The following is a 21401-nucleotide window of genomic DNA, read 5'->3' as shown; positions in this document are numbered from 1 at the left end:
TATTTAAATTACGTGGCAACTGATTTTACAATTGGCAAGGCGATGAAGTTTGCAAAACTGATTTACGCGATTTCCTCATTCTTTGCGGCACTGCCACTGCTTTAGTGTTCTCCCTTTATTCCGCAACGAGAATGGAGAATGTGTGTGCGCTAGACCAATATTTTTATGCAGGCCATTAGCAGCATAGATTATTTTTGCATATCAAATGGCCAAAAGGAGTTTCCCGCCAGCCCTTCCGCTTTCCCCATTCCCTCGCCCATTTTCCGCATTTCCCGCAGCACTCCAGCCGAGTGAATGAATCCTTCACAGCGGAGGACACGCACAAAAGCGCAAGCAAGGCAAACAGGTCAAGGATATTATGCATATGTGAGTAGGCAAAACGAAACAAAGGAGGTGGTTCGGTGGGTGTTTGTATGAGTGGTTGGGTTGAGTGGCGGTGGGTTGCTTGGATTGTGGGTGGTGCAGCAAGGAGCCCCTCATTTTGGCTGTCATTGTCACCATCAGCCGTCTGCAGCGTCATCTTCATCTACATCGTCATTGTTGTTCGCCACTCGAACGTCGCACAAATGAACGCGTAATTGTTTGCACATGAATACATTGAGTAAATATTTGCAAACACATTCAGCATTCCACCGGTTTTCCTTGCCTTTATGTCCGCTCCCATCACGCTTTCCTTGCGATTTTCCCCGCGATTTTCCCCACGATTTTCCTACGATTTTCAACCGATTTTCAACCGGCATTCTCCTCGGATGCATCCTGAGCCAAGCTGAGCCATCATCATTTGCATGCCGGTGCAAAAGACTCGAATTGCATTGCCAAGTCAAAGAAGGCCTTAATCTGCTTACCTTGCCTCGGTGACATTTCTTTTCACACTCCCCCCACCACCCTCCACCCTCCACCACCCACCACCTGCCCTTCTCATTCAAGCCAGCCAGGAAAATGGAAAATCGCTGGAAAAGTTGCTTAGCTTGGCAGGGTTTTGCCTTAATTACGGCTGCCCCGACTTTGAGAGCATAAACAAATTGCAAATTGTTTATGGCATGCAAATTAATCAAATCTCTTTCTCAATTAAGCCTGCAAGCCAAGAAGCTCGAAGCTCGAAGCGAAGCTAAGGAATTGCAATGGGAGAAGTGCACACTGTACAGTGTGTACAGATGGCCAAAGAAAAAAGCAGCCGGATGATAGGCAAAGTGAATCGACAGATGGCCCGGCCGAAAAGGAAAAATATTGAAAAATGGAATAAGATTCCAAGTGAATACCAGCACTCACATAACTTAAACGCCCGTTTTTTGTGTGAGTTGTCAACTAATTGGGTACAGGAATGGCAAGAATTACTGGTTTATTGCATTTCAATTATCTCCTAAGGTATTCATCTTTTACACCTTACAGAGTTACACACCTTTCAGCTCCTTTTAAAGCGGTTTTTTGTAGTTTTATATAGGAAATGCTGACCCTCAATTATCCAAAAACGAACGATTCCCTGCGAAATGTCGCTCACACGCAATTAAATTCGCTCAGCTCAGTAATTTGGAGCTGTGAAGTTGCCAAAGTTGCCATTTCGCAGGCCGGAGGGAGCCAAACTCATGTAATTGAGTGTAAACTTGTCAGAGCATTTATTTAATGCCTAATCAAGTGATGTATAACACATGACTTACCCACTTCGCCACCTCCAACTCCACCTCCATGCCTTTCGTTTCGACTATGGGTTTCGACCGCGCTGCCATGGGTTAAGCGGGCTGATGATGGGCGGCTAATCGGGTTTATTCGAAGCATGGGGGTTAAGTTAAAGTGTCAGTTGTAGCTTGTCAAAACTTGTTGTTGTGTTGTCCAATTAGCATAATTTCTTGTCTCAACTTTGGCCCCGATGCAACAGATACGTAATTCGGATACGAAAGTATCTACGACACATCTAAATTGCCGGATGCCCGAAATTCACTTAGGTTCCCATTAAATCGTTACGGAAACTTACCCTCCGACTCGATGGCATTTTCCGCTCAGATGGCCTCAGACTGCCTCATTAAAGAATAAAATGTAATTATTTCAGATGTGCCAGCACGACAATTAATCATTGGGATCTAGGTGGTATTATGAGCGTGTGATGACTGTGTAAAAGCGAGTATCTCAACCATCTAGGGCAGTCGTACGTACAGCCTTTTCTTACTTTTAATCAAGTTATTAATATGTTTTTAATATATTTTCCCAATCCAGTTTGTCAGTATGCCAGACCCACTAGCAACATAGTGAATCCACCAGTATTTTTGGCAATTAGGGCAGCTACGTTGGCCACAAGCGATGTTGGGTGGCCGAAAGAGAGAAATCAACAGCTGGCGAAGAGCGAGCCAAGGTCGTTCGCCGGGCGGTCGCTCTTTAGTGCGGGGAAAACCGTTGGGGAAAACTCACCACGACGACGAGGATTTTCCGAGGCGACGAGGGCATCGCACGAGCCTTTTCCGTGCGGCATTCAGTCTCACGTTGAACTCTGCTGCTGTTTGTTGTCAGCCGGCTGGTGAACTAACCCCCAGGACACACAGAAGCCATTCGATTTGGCTGAGCCAATTGAGCCAACTGAGCCAACCACTCAGCCAGCCGAAGGACGAAGGACCACGACCACGACCACGACAATTCGCGACGCGTTGTTAAAGACCAGAAGCCAGTAGCAAGAAACCAGAGACCTCAGGTCCTAATGGTGTCCTGTGATCGCGTGACGATAATTGTTTGTGTTTCGTGTTCCGCATGAAAGAAAAATAAATAAACACTGGAAAAGTTCGCTGATCTCTGTGCGCGATTTTCCATTATTTTCACAAGTTTTTTTTTTTGTTTTTGTTTTGTTTTGCCGGCACCAGACCACGCACACACACACAACCAGAGAGAGTGATAATGTTGGTGATGAAAATCCAATAACAAGTGAATGCAACAAATGCGCATGAAATGAAAAATTTGTCCACACAAGTGTGAAAAACCGCAAAGTAAAAATCAGATAAAACTGAGATAATCAGCGAGCGAACGAAGCCAGCAAAACCCAATCAACCAAATAAGCTGAGGGCCAAAGTGCTCCGAGAACGGTTAGTAAACACACATTGTTTGTTTTCGTGGCTTTTTCCTGTGTTTGCCTGGAATTGGGGACTATTTTCTTAGCGGCTGATAAACACAGAAACATACAGCAAAAAAGGCCAATACAAGTGTGTTTCCCCCCATTTTATACCCATCTGCCCACTTAATCCACGAGATCAAAAAAGACTCTTTGAGTCTCCTTGTTTTGATTACCTTTTATGTATTTTTTTAAGTAATAACCACTAACTAGTTAAGAAAATCATAGTTAAAAATGTATGTAACACACAAGTACATAAGTAAATATTGGAAAACACTTATCCGAAATGTGGACCAAACCTATTTGCAAGCTGTCAATGCCTTTGCTCTTCCGATGATAAATCCTTCACGGACAAACGATGGTCGACACTCAGGACCTTTATCTAGGCATCCCAAACGATGAAAGTCCATTTTCCGGGGGGTTGCAAAATAATCAATTCCGGCACCAGAATCCAGCGATAAGCAGTTGTAAATCAGGGCTTCATAAATATGGAATTGTGGAAAATAAGTGACTCCATCGGGCAGTGACAACTATCCCCATTCTTATCCTCCGTTCGCCGGAAAGTGTGACAAAGCAGGGTCCAAGACAGGACAAGGACCTACATGATTTATAAGGCACATTAAATTGAATATTCAACATAATGTAGCATTTAAATGACCCACGCACAGCGCCAAACGAGCAAATGTGTATATATTATAAGGAAAAGTGGCAGAAGGCGGCCTTGAAGGTCAACGCGGCGGTTTTCGAAGGAAAAGTGCGAAAAGAGGGCTCTTTTTGGCCGACTCCTTGCCATATTGTTTAAATGCGAAAATCGCTTAAAGTTTGGCCGGCGATTGAATTTCTTTCGCGGGGGAGAAGGAGCAAAAAGCTCCAGCAAACAAAAAAAAAAGTATAAGCAAAAAAAATGGCAAAAATATTTGCGTGTGCGTGTGTGAGGGAAAGTAATTTACCAACACAGCGCCAGAGAAAGCATCATAAATCACACGTTTTGCCCAACTACAACTACAGAAAGTGACACACGCTGGCGGTGGGAGGCGGTGGGCGGTGGGCGTGGCGCTTTACGTGTTCAGGTCAAATGTCAAAAGTCAACCAATTTGGGCAACATTTTGACAGACACTGCGCTTAGCCGCCGGCTGGCTGTTCATCATTGTGCAACACCGCCAACCGATTATCGCAAGGGCGTGATGAGTTACTCGCACTCGGATTCCATCCCAAGAGGATTGGGATTACCCGAGCTTCAGAGTCCCTCCAGCACCACAGATTATTTCAATTTGCAAAGCAGATCGAATTCCAAGGAAAAGCCCCAACTTTTGCGAACTTCAAGCGTCCCATATAGTAACCTATTTGAAAGCAATCCAATAAGCGCACAAACTAGAGAGCAAAATTGGTTGCTAGTCGTAAGGAATATATATACTAATATTAGTTTCAAAATGTTAATATCTGCACAAAACAGAAAAATGAAAATTTAATTAAAAAGTTAACACTGTTTTGCAAATTATTGAAACTTTGATGTCAATATCCAGCCACGTAATCAATTTTCGAGTGCCAGCTGTGGAAAAACTAGATTACTAACTTTTATTGAAACGGAAAGCTTATTATATTGCAATGATTATGATTTTATACTCGCATGTAAACCCTATGGTTTATTGTTTCCATTTACTTTCCCACATCCATTTTGCAACCCAGGTAATCACTCCATGCCAGCCCCTTGACCCGCAAATCATATTTTCCGGCCGTGGATTTATGGGCTGCCCTTCCGCTCGGCAAAATGTATGGTCCTGGGTTAACAAGATGTTTATAAAAATGATATTACGATTTGCCTAACCCACAAGAAGAGCCACGCACCACCATGTGTGTGTGCGTGTGCGGGGGTGTTGGGGATCCAAGGCCATTAGACAACGCATTAATCTAATCATATGAGTTGCTCTGCCTGTGTGCCAAAAATCATGAACTCAAAAATGGTGGCCCTTTTTGGCAAAAAGTGTGGGATAAAAAGCCAACACACAGAGAGACATTTGCAAGTTGATTTATAAGCGCGCTGATGTCAGTTACGTGCAAAATGGCAGCAAGTTTTTGGCCCACGCATGGGTTAAGTGAGGTTAAAAGGGGGTTGGGGGGCGATATGTGTGGGGTGGCTGAGTGGGTTGGGTGTGGTGTCTCACCTGCCTTCGTGTGTTGCCGGGGTGAAAGGTTACTGGCGGGGATTTGCCAAAGTCAGAGGCAATGGCAAAAGCAAAAGCAGCTCGCTACCATTGCGCAAATTGCTTGCAACACTTTTTGTCCCATTCAACGCCGCTCCATTCCCTTCCATTCCTTGACTGCCTTAGCTTGACTCCCTTGGCTTGGCTTTTATAAATCGTTTAGACACCTTTCCCCCACCTGCGCACCGCGATTTTCCACCCACCCGGATAACAACAACAGAGGAGCGGTGGCGACAACTCGAGTCAAAAGAAGCCCGAAAACAGGAAGCCACTCCCGTTCCCGTTCCCATGCCCTTTGACCCCGGATCCCCATACCCATACTCATCCACATCCCCATCGTTTCGGGCGCCACTCAAAACACATCCATCAACAGCGTATTTATATGCGAGGCAAAAGGTTAAAGGTGTTTTCTTATTTTTTCACTCCTCCCACTTTCTCCGCCTTATTTTGTATCCAGAAATAAAGCTCCTAATTGTCAGGACTTTGCTTTGGCTTCAGCTTGTTTGGCCCTTGCATACTTTTGTGCGCTCGTCGCGTAATGAAGATAATTGCTGCTAAGCTGATCCTGCAGGATTTCTGAGACACCTCCGCATTCTCACACCCGTTCATAAAATCCGCAATATTGCTGGCCGGATTTTCCGGTGGGCGGGGCCGACAGCTGAGCAAAAGAAGCTGAAGCTCTAATTTATTTAAATTTAACTTAGACTTGGCTAATTTCAGCAAATTTTGATGTCTTGGTTTGGTTATTTGACAATTAGTTTTCGTCCTCAGGTGTACTCTTAAACAAATAATTACATTCCAAACTGCCGGGGTAAAGGAATACCAATTTTAAATTCAACTGCTGTTCTACGCTATATATTCCCTTATTTCGCTTAATTTATTTTTTTTGGATTAGTTGCTCACTCATTTCAGCGTTTTTAATTTGCCCGGGGCGAAGGACTAGCATTTTTAGAGCAGCATCTCTGGTTGCTTTGGCGAGGACGACCTGCATTAATTAAATTCTTTCAGGTGTTAAAAGGTGTCGAGTCTGCAGCTATTGTTAATGCAGGGTAGACGGTGAAAGGGGGAAAGGGGAAAAGGGAGAAAGGGTGTCTAATTGGTAAATGCTCTGAAGTGCCACGGCTAACGAGGCGTATGCGTAGTGCGAACAAAGTCAGAAGAGGCAAGAGCTTTTGGCCTAATCAGTGGAGAGATGTGATGCTGCTCCAGGATTTACCATTTAAGCTATACTAATACTAATCTCGACCGGTACATCCTAGTTGGATAGTCCGATTAGCTTTGCAGATTACGATTTCAATCGTGAGTTTTACCATCGCCTGCGGAAAAATACAATACAAAATGTTTCTGACAGACGTAAACATTTATGACCAAAAGACCCACGACAACAGGTAATTGTTTTTCTTATACGTTTCTTTCACATTTTTGTTTCTTTTTTTCTATTTTTTTTTATGCCTATTTTTACTTCATTTGTTGTCTGTTTTCGGTCTTCTGCTGCCTCGTTTGTTGGCATAAATTTATTGTATTTGCCCGCCTTACGCATTTGCATAAATATTTTAATTTGCATTTCAACGAACACGAAAAGCGAAACGAAGCCAAGCCATAAAATCCATATACCCAGAGAAAAACACAAGTATACATATGTACATATATAGTAAAATATACATGCAGATCTATAGGACTGAATGAAAAAATAATAATCTGCGGAATCTACATGTAATCAAAGTGTTACAACTATCTAGTGATTATATTTGTATAAATTCTAGCAACATTTGTATGCAAATTCATTTTTAGCTGGCTATACAATAAGATACAATAAGAATCATATTTCCTATCAGAACTGAATTTTTTATGGAGTCCCACAAATTGATATTCAATTTCTCATTTACCGGCGAAAAGATGTTCTTTTTTTTTGAGAAGAGGGTTATTTTAGGTAAAGGTGTCTTTTTCCGATGAAAACTTTGGTCGCCGATTGCCTTCACATTCAAATTTTGTTGCTCGAAATACTCATTCGTTTCGTAAGTAAGTTGGTTTAATATTGACTTAAGACTTTTGCTTTGCCTCCGAAATCCATAGATCGTTAAAACTTTGGCCAGGACATTGCGCATACGACACGTCGTCCCGTCAAAGTTTCCAGATTCTTATGATAGCACAAAAAGTGGGCAGGGGGCGAAGAAAACAGCGGGGAGTGAGGGGAAAAAAACTAAGCAAACAGCCTGTGCCTGTGCGAGGGCAAATATGTTTTCATTTTCCCATACGACGAAAGGGACTCCACTCCACGGAAACTTTCCATTTCAAAATATTTTCTTAGCAAGCTTCTTATTGCGGGCGCTCCTCTTCCAGATGCACAGGACAGCAGGAGAAATGCAAAGGAAACACAAAGCAAAAAATACTAGAGCCAAACAAGTGGCACAAAAAGCTGCAAAAAGCTGCAAAAACCAGTCTCGCCTGCAGATGTCTGCTGGCCGAAAAGCCGAAAACAAGAAGGCCTTTTTGCCACCTCTCACATTTCGCCGGATCAATAATAGAATTTCGTCAGGCCATTTGCATATGCTGGCAGAAGCACAGAAGCTCTTGGCACAACAGCTTGCACAACAATGCCAACACGCAGGACAATTGCACCGAATTTGCGCAATTAATACCAGATGCACATGCACTGAGATTACGAAAAGGAATTGTAAATTTAACAAGCTAAATACCGGGCCGATTTAACAGGCATAATTCGAGAACAAAGGGTATTGGATATGGATGTATATCAAGCCTTCCGGAAATACTCGCAATGCATTATTCAGCATTCATTTAGCCTTCGGTTGGACTTTCAATTTCAATCCTTATTATTTCAACTGCCCTAAGTAATTAAGCAACAATGCGAATGCATACTTAAATACGACTTCACATTGCCAAACAATTATTTGTTGAACTAGTTCACTTAATTACACTAATTCCATGACTCGAGGAATATATTCGGCACTTTTAATTGGGTTTTAGCTTTCAGATAATTGAATTTTCATAGGCTATGTTGAATTATAAATATTCAGACATAGCAGGGAAGAAATGCACATTTAAAGCTCAAGGATAGCACGAAATAAATTTCGTAAAATGTTACCCAGCTTTTCAGCAAAATAAAGGAATACCTTTAGGGCCATACAAGTTCATCCAAAAGTGAACAATCCTTTAACAATGAAATTTACATAGCCAAGAGTCCCCAAACAATTTTCTAGAAATTAACTGGAATACCGCAACGTTTTCACAACAATCGAGAAAATACTTCTAGTCCTTTGTTGTGCAAAAAACCCGCATAATTCAATCAGATACAAAACCGAAACGAACTGAGACCAAAGGCCCACGCCGAGCCGAGCCCAATCACTTTATTAGCCATAGCTATATCCACATGGCCATAAAAAAGCAAAAAAAAAATAAGCACACGGAGTAATGCCCATCAAATTTGAGAATTCAATGCGGCAAAAATGCTGTTCATCCTATTCATTGCTCGGGTCTGCTGCTCTTTGGGTGCTCTGTTTATCGATAGATAATATATTTATATTTAAATAACACTTCATCATGTCGACGCTGCGTATGCGTAATATTGTTTGCTTTCATGTTTCGGCCAAGTGAAGGCAAAACCCATGGAGCATTGAGCATCGACTTATAAATAAACTTGATCCATTGCACAGGGCAGCACACAACACACAGCACACAGCCAAGAGACATGGCCTGCCAAGATATAGGCACACACACACAATTTGCCTCGACTGTCGAGTGCGATAAATTTGGGCTTATGATTTTATCCCTTTTTACAGCCTTTTCAGGCTCGCGAAACGAAAAACGCGAGGCACATTTCCAAGTCAATTCCTCAGTTTCATTTTCATTCCGATTGTGGAGCGGGTGCGGGTGTCGGTGGGGTTGCGGGTGGGGGTGGGCATTTTGCCCTGGATTCACTGGGTTTTCCCTTTCTGGGTGGTTTTTCCTGGTCAGTCATGCGTGAAACAGCGCTTCAGGAACAGACAAAACCAAGAGACATCGCATTGTCTGCCGCTGAAGAATAAATAAACTACTCGTAACAACAATAAGCGGAGCAAGTCAAGCAAATTACGCACACACAGTGACACAAATACAAGTTTATTTAGTTAACTTTGGCCGCAAACTACATAGTGAAAATCAAATATAGCAAAGCACAACTTTTCAGCATTACATGCATAAAAAATAGAAAGAAAAAATAAAAAAAACCTTAACGGAAACACACAAATTGGTCCGTAAACAGAAAAGAAAAGAATGGAATAGAATTAACGTGAAATAGGAATAAAAAGCGAACGGATATTCGATATCCTAGGACGGCTCCTTGAAAATGAAAATGATTTAGCCCCAAGAATGGCCTAGGAATTGCCTCCTTTGAGATGAACTCAAGTGGAAGAGCAACTTTGCGGATGGAATTATCTCTCATGAAGATGTAATTGATAAATGGGCAGGGGCCGCCAGGCGATGGAAACGGATGGAAAAATGAAAATGGCAATGGAAATGCGATATACGATATGCGATGTGGGATATGCGATTCTCTAAGACCGACCGATTGCACAAGAGCCCTGGAGAAAGGTCGCTGGCTATGTTGTTTCACAATTGCACCGAAATCGTTGAAGTCTGGAAAAGGCGCCCAGACCCAAAATCATATATACATGTATGTATCTATACGCAGCTACTTGTGAAACTTTGTTATTAAATGAAGAACTTTTTAAAGTAGGATTTAGTGTATCATGTGCTTAACCAAGACAAAGGGACAAGACAGAAACTATCAAACATCTCCCAATGATATAGTATCAACGGAAATCAACCAGGAAATATGCAACTTTGATTATCCAGATTCAAATTGAGTTATTATTTAACTCCAATGCCTTTAAATAATTAAATCAATTCCTCAACTCGAGGTGGTTGCAGAAGACCTCTTAGCAGCGACTCTCCAACTACAACTCTCTGAACTACAACAACCATTAATCCCATCTCCCAATAGTTTGGCGATAATTTCGAGTACTTAAACCCTTCCAGCTCGAATTGTTGGTCTACCCATTAAGTGTTCGCACAACAGGTACCCTCTTCAATTGTTCAGCAGTCAATAGTACCAGCCTCGCAGCGGGAACTCAACGAAATCAACAATAGTTGAACAATCGCTCTTTGGCAATATGACAGCCATCAAATGGAAATAAGTACGCCACATTAACTTACCAATTCAAAGGACCCAGACCCCAATGGCAAGTCGCACAATAAAATACGAACAATTGGCGGGATATTTATAGATGCCTATATACACATATGTACATACCCTATTTATTCGCTCACACTTGATCACTTAACGAGGCACGGATAATTCCCCACTCAATGAATCTCGAGCAGCAGGAACAACTTATCCGCAGATCATCTCAATGGGTATTACCTACTTACACACGCACAAGTAAACAAATGGCCATGTGTGGGTGACTGTCCTGGCCCTTGAGCGTGTGTGTGTGTGTGTAATTATGTGCTACATCATCTTTTATGGGGGCTCAAACAACAAGGGGGCCATGCATCATTTTCTTTGCCGCTTCCTCTTAATCTTTTTGCTTTTTTTTTATTGTCAAGTGTATCAAACGGAATATAGCCACGCCCCCAGGGCCGTGGTAAGTAAGCCGCCCAGCTTTTGGCCCCTTATTGCAACCACTATGTCTCTCGTTTGTTTGTGTTTAATCTCGTTTTAATGCCGTCGAGCATCATCGTAAAAATTATTACATTAAATGTCAACGCAAAATCGAGGAAGAACGCTGTAAAAGTTGAGGAGCACTAACACACATGCCTGCCTACAGAGAGAGAAATATTTGCAAGACCTCAAATCAGTATCATACTATAAGTGTGCAACAAAATATATATTTAAGTTTTCTTTGGCAGCACTTGTATAGTTGGCGGCTGCTATTAAACGGCTCTTTAAATTCCTCCAAATAATTTCGTTAACTTTTGAATTTTTCCCTGTGTCAATGAAGAAAGCGAAATGAGCGGAGAAATGAAAGAGGAAGAAAGATATGGGTGGATAGAGCAGGTTCACTGAAGACGATGAAGGTCTGTTGGTTTAAGAGGGTCGTTATTATTAAATTTTACACACGCACACATACACACACACTCCCAGAGATAACAATAAAGTGTGCGAATGTACGCCCAAACACACACACACAGACACACATACAGCCCGCGCACCCACACTCGCTTACAAACAATGTATACGCCACTAAAATTCAATTTTTACGAGCATAATATGTTTCAATGGCAACACACACACACACAGAGGCACACACACTCTCGCACTTAACGCAGCTCAAGCACACCTTCACTTAGGGCCTGCTTTTGTCTTTGTCTTTGTGTCAGCCTCCATTTAGCAGCCCACCACCCATTACCCCCCATTACCACCCACCACAATCATTTCGGCAACGGCTTTTTATGTGTGTCGCACATTATTAAATGAATTCAAGCGCAGAAAATTGCCTGCCTGCCACGCCCACTTTTGTCAATAACTTTTGCGATCCGAGCAACAAATCAAGTCCATATCAGATGGCAGGCAAATTGCTTTTGAAATAATAACAGGCAAATATAAGGTGCAGAAAAACAACAACCAGTTTTTTTCATAACTTTACACTCTTTCTTATCACTCGATAAACAGCTCATTAGCTTTACAAATATGCTGAGCAAGGAAATTTGCTAAACTAAATCGAGCTCTTATATGTACAATATGTATTTCCTGTTTCTAACACGGCGATATTTAATGATGACTTGTCATACTGAAGATGATAAATAACAACACTTTAGTTCAAAGGGCACAGACAGGAACAAGAGTTCGTACTTATCCTATTTATAGGCATTCTCCTCTCCAAACGGCAGTTGCATTTTCCTGTCTGATTCACTTCCGTGTGATGTAAATAGGGCATACTTCTGGACTGATTTGAATGTTGACACGTTCTGGTACTTTGCCCCCCTTTGCCCCCCTTTCCCTTCCTTTTCCTGGCCTTATTCTCAGCTTCAGCTTATTATCGCAAGTCCTTTGCCATTTCCATACAATGAAATGTAACTAATGAGGCGTATAATCATTGTTATGTCAACAGTTTTGCTGCCTTTTGACAAACGGCACACACATACACATACAGATACAGAAAGAGAAGGAGAAAGAGCAAGAGAAAGAGACGGACGTACAAAATGTGAAGATGACAGGGCATACATTTTACGTTTTTGGGCTTTTGGACTAGAAGAAATCTTCCTGCACATGTCAATATAAATAAGCGGCAAGGAAGTGCCAAAGAAAAGCTGCGGGCCGGGAAACTTCATCATTACATTGTGTACAAGTGTAGAAGTGGCTAAAAAGAAGAAGCAGAAGGAAAAACCACCCACACAAGTACATGACACATGCTTTCCACGTAATTGCTGTGTAGGAAATAAGCAATTTGAGAGATCATTAAAAAGTTGAAGCGACAAAATAAAAACCAAACCCTCCTCTCCAAAGAAATAAAAAAGAGAAACTTGACGAAAAGATGAAGAAATAAAAACGCCATCAACGCTAAAGGATATTAAATGCCACCAACATATATGAGAACTTTGTTCACTTTCCTCAAAAAAATGTCTCAAATTTGCTTCTTTTTCTTCAGTCGAAATAGTTGAGCCCGTCAATTGGATTTTTGGGAGAATCAAAACAGAACACAAAAAATATAAAAGAAATGTGATTCAATGCGAAATCAGTTTATATTTCTGATTTCTTTTTGATTAGTTAGCAGCTTAGAGAAAGCCAACTGACAGTGATTTCCTCCAATAGCATTCACGGAAATTGACTCAATTGCCATGGCATTTTCATGGCAAACGGGAACCAAAACAAGCATCCAAGGCCACAGGCAACAAGAAAGCCGAAAACCGAAAACCAAAAACCGAAAGCCTCAAGAACCCCACACACAACATCCAAATAAAAATAAAAAATAATACTACGAAAATCGGAGAAGAAAACCTTTCGAAGCAAGGAGAAAGAAAAACTCGTCGTCGGCATGCAGTTGAATGCACGCATTTTGTGGCTCACAGTCTTTGTGGCGAAACTTCGCTCCTTCCAGCCCCCTGGGCCAGTGGGGGGTTAAGCTGGCCGGGTGGCTGGCCGGAGGTGGGTTAAGGATGGCAGGATGGGCATTTGATTGCAAGTTTGTGTGCTTTACTTTTTGGCCAGGCCAAAAGACTTTGCGTCAACAGCAGAAACAGGCGGCAGCAGCCAAAAACACTCAACAAGCGACAGGCGGCAACAAAGCAAATTTTGTTAGTGGCTTTTGCTGCCCTCTGGCTGCTGGCTAATGCACTGAGAGAAAGCAGGGATTCTACATGCATTTGAATGGATTAAGGCTCCGAAAAATGTTCGAATCAATCGATTATAGTTATTCATATAATGAAATAATTGTCAAATATTATATATAACTCCCCCTTTAAGTGCCCCCTGTTTGGCCGTCAGAATTTTGTCTAGTGTAGCCGTTCTCCTTGTGGCTTTCCTTTGGGCCCAGCTGCGTGAATGCCACTGCATTGTTCGGCACTTATTTCTGGCTTTTGTAAATAGTATTTGCACTTCATTTTCTGGTCGTGTCCTGGCCTAGTCCTTCTGCCCCCTTTGTCCCGTCCCTCTGTTTTCGCCGTGCTAGTTAGCGACTTTTCGCTGCACTTTAAATGTCATTTGTTTGCCGTTTCGGTGCGGCTGCCTTTAAGTAAATTAGTGACCCCCTTTCGGCGCTCCTGCATCGGCCATTGTGTTTATCCAGGCGCATTCCTTTTTGTGCAGCGAGACGTACCTCTCCACCCTCCCCCCGCCACTACCACCGCTTCTTTACCCTAACCAAAAACATTCACCCACTTCACTTACCCCGAACCCCGCCGGTCACGTCCTTCTTCTCGACATCGCTGACGATGGTCTTTGTTTCACTCGGTCGCACAGTGGCTGAAATTTGTCGTAACAAGATTTGCTTTTGATTTGGACTCGCGTCCTGCGTCTCCGTTTGCTGCCTCTTTTGCATTGCCCACTTGCAGCACTGAAAGAAAAGAGTTTAAACAAAGTTACTACCAAATTAGGGACAAAATAATTGCGCATTTTTAACATACATACATACGCGAAAAAGGTAAACATGCTGTTTGTGGTTACAGCCGTTAACTTTACTCGTCACTTTGCTTCTTTTAAACACAACGAATCTGTCTCTCTCTCTCTGTTTTGTGCGGTTGAAACCGCGCAAGCTGTGCCACATACTTGCACTTAAGCCCTTTCGTTTTCGCCACTTCACATTTATTATGTATTTACATTTATTAGAAACCGACTTTCAACACGTTCAAACACACGCGATGTATGGTTTTCCCAATAACTTTATTACGCACTAAACACTTTGCATCCGCTTCCTTCAAGAGCTTAACACAGACTGACGCCATATTTTTCTATGCTCTCTCAGCTAAACATTCGATCTCCTCTGTTAACTGAGTAGAGGGAGAGAAAGGTTAACATTCGATATCTGCTGTTAACTGTATAGAAGGAGAGAAAGGTTAACATTCGATCTCTTCTGCTAACTAAATAGTGGGAGAGAAAGGTCAACATTCGATCTCAACTGTTAACTGAATAGAGGGAGAGAAAAGTTAACATCGATCTCTTCAGCTAACTGAATTGAGGAAGAGAAAGGTTAACATTCGATCTGTTAACTGTCTACTGTTAACTGAATAGAGGGAGAGAAAGGTTAACATCGATCTCTACTGTTAACTGAATAGAGTAAGAGAAAGGCTTACATTCGATCTCTTCTGTTAACTGAATAGAGGAAGAGAAAGGTTAACATTCGATCTGTTAACTGTCTACTGTTAACTAAATAGAGGGAGAGAACGGTTAACATCGATCTCTTCTGTTAATTGAATAGAGTGCGAGAAAGGTTAACATCGATCTCTTCTGTAAACTGAATAGAGGAAGAGAAAGGTTAACATTCGATCTCTGCTGTTAACTGATTTATATGTTAAGTCAACAGCTGACGTTCTGCTCCTTCCTCTTATTCTAAAGCATTCTCAATTGCCTATAGGCGTACTGAAACAAAGTAAGCCGCCATGGCTGCAAACAAAAAGATAGACAATTGAGCAAGTGCATGTTTTTCCCTGTGCATACCCGCCCCCTTAATGCCGCCCACTTGGCATCGTGAGCGCGTGCAACATTTTTGCGTAAACAAGTTTCTTTGTGCAGCGAAATGCGAACGGCAACAGGAGCAGCGGGAAAGCGGGACAGTGGGACAGCGGAACAGTGGAATCCCAATTGCAGCCCTGCCGAGCCACTTGAGCCAATTAGGATTTATGCCCCAGCGGGCTGTCCTCTTGCTCCAACCGCCAACAACCGCCAACAACCGCCAACAAGCAAGACCACCCACACCGCAGAAGCCCCCAAGGAGTGTTTACATACCCTCTTTTGTGGTCACGATTATCACTGTTTGTGACAGTTGTTGGACAGCCGACGAAGGCCACAGGAAAGTAAATTGACGGGGTGTTTGGCCGAATTGAAGCCCAGGATCAGTGGACTTTGTTAGCGGAACAAGGCAGCAATTAGGTGCTCACATAACTGAGGAGTGATAAAACTTTATGCACATCTAGGTAATATCCAAGTCTAAGTAATATTACGACACTGATCATGTAAGAATGCTTTCAATACAGGCGGTCCATCCTGAAGGAAATCCCCTTCAATTTGGCCATAACCTCGAGCGTTCTCATCCTTCGCGAGCATCTATCAACGCGGATGTTGAAAGCCCCACGGATTGCAATGGGGATATATATCATATTAGCCCATCTGCGTCACTGCAAATCCCATTGGAATCGAAATATGTACATACATATATTCGTATATATTCAGCTTTATACATATGTATGCAAGCAGCCGAATATGCGAGTACGCCGCCATATATCTTTATCTGCACACACAGGGCTCCACACAGGGCGGTGGAGCAGCGAAACATTTCAGCGTCAGTTTTTATCTACGATGATGCATAAAGCGCCACAAAACATTCCCTTACCCGCCCGAAAAACTGAAATACTGAAATGCCGAAATCCCGAAATCCCAGCCCTCACAACTCACCCTTTTTCCAGTCGACTGCTTTATTATGCTAAAAACTGTGGAGCTAAAGTGTGTTATATGGCATAATCCACTAACGAAAATTGAGCACGAATTTATTATGTTTTCGCATCTTTTTTTTTTTTTGCTTTCCTGCCTAAACAGTATGGCAGGGTGGGTGTACCAGACACACACACACACACACACAAACTCGTACATAATGAATTATGCAAGACATTCATGGCCCACACACACTCGGAAATACTTTTAGCCCTATCAATAATTCAAACCAAACCCAACGAAACAAATAAAACAAAAAAATGAGAGCGCAGAGAAAGCGATAGCCTAAAGAGGAAAAAAAGAAGACTAAACAAACAAGAGCAGAAAGCTGCCGACTTGATGAATTATAGAAGTAAATCTGAATTGAAATATAACTGAACCGAACTGAGCTACATCTGTATCTGTATCCGCACTCGCATATGAGCATAACTTCTCTATCAATACTAGTATGTGCATATTTGGACACAACCTGAGCTCGGAATTTGAGATGGCCGATGGGGTTACTATACTATCGTGAGTGGATTCGATAGCTGAACCAAAGGATTCATCATTCATTTAAAATCATAACGTAAATAAAGCGATTTTGCGATAACTTTTAAAGTATCTAATCATGTGCAGCGAGATATATTATGTGAAACGAAACCTAAGGACCTATCGATAGTCACGCTCTCATCCCGAATATTTGGCCTAATTTATATCACAAGATGTATTTGTATATCTTTCGTTTTGTGCGCCGTTATTACGAGCAAATAAAATGCACGCCATATGAAGTGTAATATATCATCGAAGGGCGACAGACAGACAGACAAACTGGATGATGGGGCAGGAAAAGTTGGGGCAAAATCAGGGCGTGAGGCCAGGTAAATTGGCCTATATAAATAAATAGATTTATTGCCGCACTCGTCTCGTGATTGTGTGTGCATGTTTGTGTTCTTGGTAATTTATGCCGGCCAAGGAACATTTGAATTAATTTGTTGGCTTTATCAATAGTTCTTATGCACGCCTCCCACCACTTCACTTCACTTCAATTCACTTCGCTTTACTTCTCGTCTTAACTTTGCTAATAAGCTTTCGACTTAAAGCTGCAACAACTTATCGCCGACTTTTGTTGCACGTTCGCCGTCATATACGTATGTGTAGGTATTGCGGAATGGAGCCAAGTCTTAAGTAGTTTGCCGGCTTTTCTTGCCAATCTCGAGTTGCTTTTAGCCAACAAAAACTAACCGAAGAACTGAGATCACGAGCCACAGACTAGAAAAGTGGAGTTTTGTGCGGTGACTGACAAAGTACTTTTACTTAAAGTGCATTTCTACTTCTACCATTACTCTTTCTCTGCCTTTCAAGTTTTTTTGAAGTGAGCTCAAACAGTGGCGCGAAAAGAAGAGATTTTCGCGAAAGAATGGCCAAACAATGGTCGAGAAAATCAAATGTTTTCAAGCCGACTTTCCTGCGCCTCGCAGGTGAATAAACACGTCTTTTAGAACCACAAAAGGATGAGAGATTTACAGCCATATTGCTTAATTCTAGCTACTCTACTTTATAATAATTCACTGAAGAGCAATACAAACAGAGTGGTCTTCATGTGCAGTTGGCTAAAAAGATGCCTAATTGGATTAGAACTAAACTTCCGCAGCGATCAATGATTTCGATTTTCCATCGGGTTACGAAAGTTCAGCCCGCCCAGTCGTAATTCAATTACGGATTCCATTCACCCGGCCGTGAGTTACGAATAAAGCTACTTGAACAATAATTGACTTCAACAAACTGCATTTGTTGCGCATTTATCTTGAGGCATCCGCGCTGCGCTCTAACTATTTGCACAATGGTGGCTGCTTTTCGGCTGGTGGTGGGGTTGGTTGTGTGGCTGGTGGTATAGCTGGTGGTGGAGCCGTAAAACCCCACAAAACCACTCAGGCCACCCCTCAGCATTCCCCCCTTTCAGTCCAATGAAAGCCGCTGCCGTAGAGCCGCTGAAGATGTAAAATACAAGACGAGAGCAAAAAAAAAAAGAAAATAATAAGAGTTAACTTCAACGTGGGACGAGTTGGGTTGTGAAGTGAAGTCTGGAGTGCATGGGGCTTTGTTTACACATCATGGAAAATCGAGCCCCCTTGCGACGCCCCTGCAATCCATCCTGTTGCTCTCGAGCAAGAAACTGCGGTTACTGCCACAGTAACACACTCGCTTCCCGTGCACTGAGCGAATTATTTTGGTGCACGCCAACGGAGAAAGTATGAAAATCAGTGGCATTTCCTGTTTGGGTATTCTAAAGGAATGCCACGATTGGATTTGCAATTGTAGGAACTGCAACATTTGTTTGGTTTTTTTTTTTGAGTGTCCCTCTTCTTGGAGTCCATCAAATTGCAATATCCGCGACAGCGACATCGACATTAAGCCCCTCACATCGATAGCGCCTGCCAGTCCTTTGTCTCTTTCTCTTTCTCTTCCCCTTCCCCTTCCACTTCCAGCGCTGCCACGCCCCCTTTGAGGGTAAGATTAATGCATTTTAGCGTGGCAGAAAGAGTTACTCCGGCGCGCCTGCTGCAAAAGCAAGCATCTTAATACTCTGGTTACACTTCAAAATGAACAGCGCCAGCCTTTTTTCCGCAGCTTGACTTTTCCAAATACCCCCCAATTTTCCCAACCCCCTCCGCCCCTGCGCCCTCCTCTTCCAGAGATTTACCTGACTCGCTTTGCATATCGATGGCACTAACTTGCTGACTGCGGAGTAGTTTCGAACAAAGTATCGCTTTCGCAACGAGATTGATGGGCGGCTGCTCATTGATCAGACTTAAATAGTAAATAGTTTTAAATTGCGGCCCTCGGCGTTCTTTTGTTGTCTTCCCCCTGCAAACCTATTTATCCCGATCAGTTTGTCGCTAATTATCTTGGTTTACAGTAGCAATTTGTAAGGTTTTGCAGGGATTATGAGGTGGCTGTGGAAGATTCTTAATTAACTCCTTGCAATAATTGCTATGAAGAATATTTAAATTTTCCTTGTTTTCTGCTTCATATGATTGAGATTTTTGCGCGGGCCAAGTTTTAAATGAGTCGTGTTGCCTTGAATGGCATTTATACCAATTTTTACTACTCGAATTGCAATCGATTCGAAAACAATTTGGCCGACAGGCCGCAAGCGCCACTCGAGAAAACTTTAAAAATCACTTTTGCAGAGTAAAAAAGTGACCAAACGATTTCCATTAGTGCTGGGGAGTAGGTTAAATAATTGATTAAAAAGCTTGTTGATGTGGCGCAAAAATGCCGGAGTGACAAAGTTGCAATTAAATTAACATTTACATCGCAGCCAATGCAAAAAAGTACACACACAAAGCAGCAGATTGTTGTCACACATTTTGTGAGCACGCAAAACTAATTGAATTATATTTAATTAATGTGACACAACAATGCACAGGAAGAGCAAATGGCAAAAAAAGAAAAGCGGTGGAAAAGTGAGTGAAAGACTCTGGGATTGCAGCAACAATTACTTGCATTTGACAAAAACTAACTCGCAAGCACGTGGATAATTTTAATTTTCTTTACCTACACACACACTCGCAGCGTGACAGTAAAATCAGCGTGAGAAAGCATTTCCCTCGCATGACTCAAACTTTGTTTTGCTAACGACAACAACCCAAGTAGCAGCAACATCAACTCTGCCACACTGCAGCAGTTGCAGCTATAAATCTTAGCATACCGCAGGGCTCCCAGCGCCAAGGAACTTTCCCGCTTACCCGCTTTTCCGCTTTCCCGCTTTTCCCCCTGTCCGCCGAGTGCCACAATGTGGCTTAAGCAATTTGTGCAGCGACAACAGCAGCAATAACATCTCTACACAGCGAGAAATACCCACACACGGCATTTGTGTTTAAATGTTCTTATGATTCCTTTGTTTATTTCGTTTTAACTGGCTGCCTCACACGCCTCATTGTTATGCCACACACTTTTTACATAGTTGGGTACACACTTGCCCCTACTTTTCTCTCAGTGTGTGGCGAGCGCGCACAGTACGTGCTAAAAGTATGTGCACAGGACTCGCATATAGAAAGCTTCGGCATTAGTTTTTAGTTTTCGCATCACATGACGCTCGGGGGTGTCATATTGAAAAAAAATTGCTTTCAAATTGGGCCAAGCCGAGCAGAAACGTAAAAAGCAAAAGCATAACAAAAACAACAAAAAACCCAATGAAAATGAAAAATCGCAAAAAAAAAAGGGCATCCGCCCAAAAAGGGGCAATAAAAACAAAGCACGGGAATAAAACAAAAAGCAAGGAAACAAATAGCCGCCGGCAGCAGCAACAACTACAAATTTTTGTTTCCAAATTAATTGCAGTGGTTTGCAAAATATAACAAAAAAAAATGCAAAAAATAAAAAAACAAATAAACCAAGTAGAAGATAGAGAGCCAGAGAAAGGGCATAAAAAAGGACGACGAAGAAGTCAGGGGCAAGGTTCAGTTTTTGGTAGCCAAAGTTAAACAATTAACTAGGCTGGGACTAGTTTCTGGCCAAAACAAAACAGAAACCAAAAAAGGCTAAACGAAGCCAGTCCGAGTGAGATATATGCAGACACGTTGACATGATGATGGGCGTGGCAGTAGAGGCAGCAGAGGGCGTGGCAGGCAGGGCGTTGTGCCCTGTGAATGATAGATGGACGAGTGTTAAATGGTTTTGGGGCAGGAAGATTTGCGTGGCGGATTCACTTGGTCCGAGTGACTAGGGAAACGATGCCACCATGAATGGCATTACACAGATGCATTGCCCTGAAAATGACAAGACACGACAGCCAAAGCACGAGCATCTGGGCGCATATGCGATTAATAGAGATTTTTTCGTCTCGGCGCACACTGCGTATACGCAATGTTGTCTCGAATTTATAGTTTCAAGTGAAGAGTGCTGGAGTCATCAATTAGCGTGCAACGTGAAGGCGCAATTGTTTACCAAAAGGATGTTGACTGTACCTGTGTACCTGCACGTGCTC

General features: G+C 42.4%; 2 protein-coding genes across 4 annotated transcripts in view; one reads left to right on the top strand and one right to left on the bottom strand.

Moving 5' to 3' along the window:
- LOC120455377 overlaps nucleotides 1-14703 on the bottom strand; it is a 50562-nt gene extending 35859 nt beyond the window's left edge. The window contains exons 1-2 of one of the 3 annotated variants that reach the window (XM_039641502.1): nucleotides 14410-14703; nucleotides 14174-14339 (exon numbers count right to left, since the gene is read on the bottom strand). The gene's annotated coding sequence lies outside the window, so the exon portion shown is untranslated. The remainder of the gene's footprint in view (nucleotides 1-14173; nucleotides 14340-14409) is intronic. The other 2 variants (XM_039641501.1, XM_039641503.1) reach the window with 2 other exon arrangements.
- Nucleotides 2484-21401, top strand: part of LOC120455378 — a 65601-nt gene continuing 46683 nt past the window's right edge. Inside the window, exon 1 of the mRNA XM_039641504.1 lies at nucleotides 2484-3062. The gene's annotated coding sequence lies outside the window, so the exon portion shown is untranslated. The remainder of the gene's footprint in view (nucleotides 3063-21401) is intronic.

Source organism: Drosophila santomea, chromosome X (assembly GCF_016746245.2).
Source record: "Drosophila santomea strain STO CAGO 1482 chromosome X, Prin_Dsan_1.1, whole genome shotgun sequence".
Classification (NCBI taxonomy): Eukaryota; Metazoa; Arthropoda; class Insecta; order Diptera; family Drosophilidae; genus Drosophila; species Drosophila santomea.
Note: the sequence above shows the minus strand (reverse complement) of the source record. Positions and strands in the feature narration are given on the sequence as shown.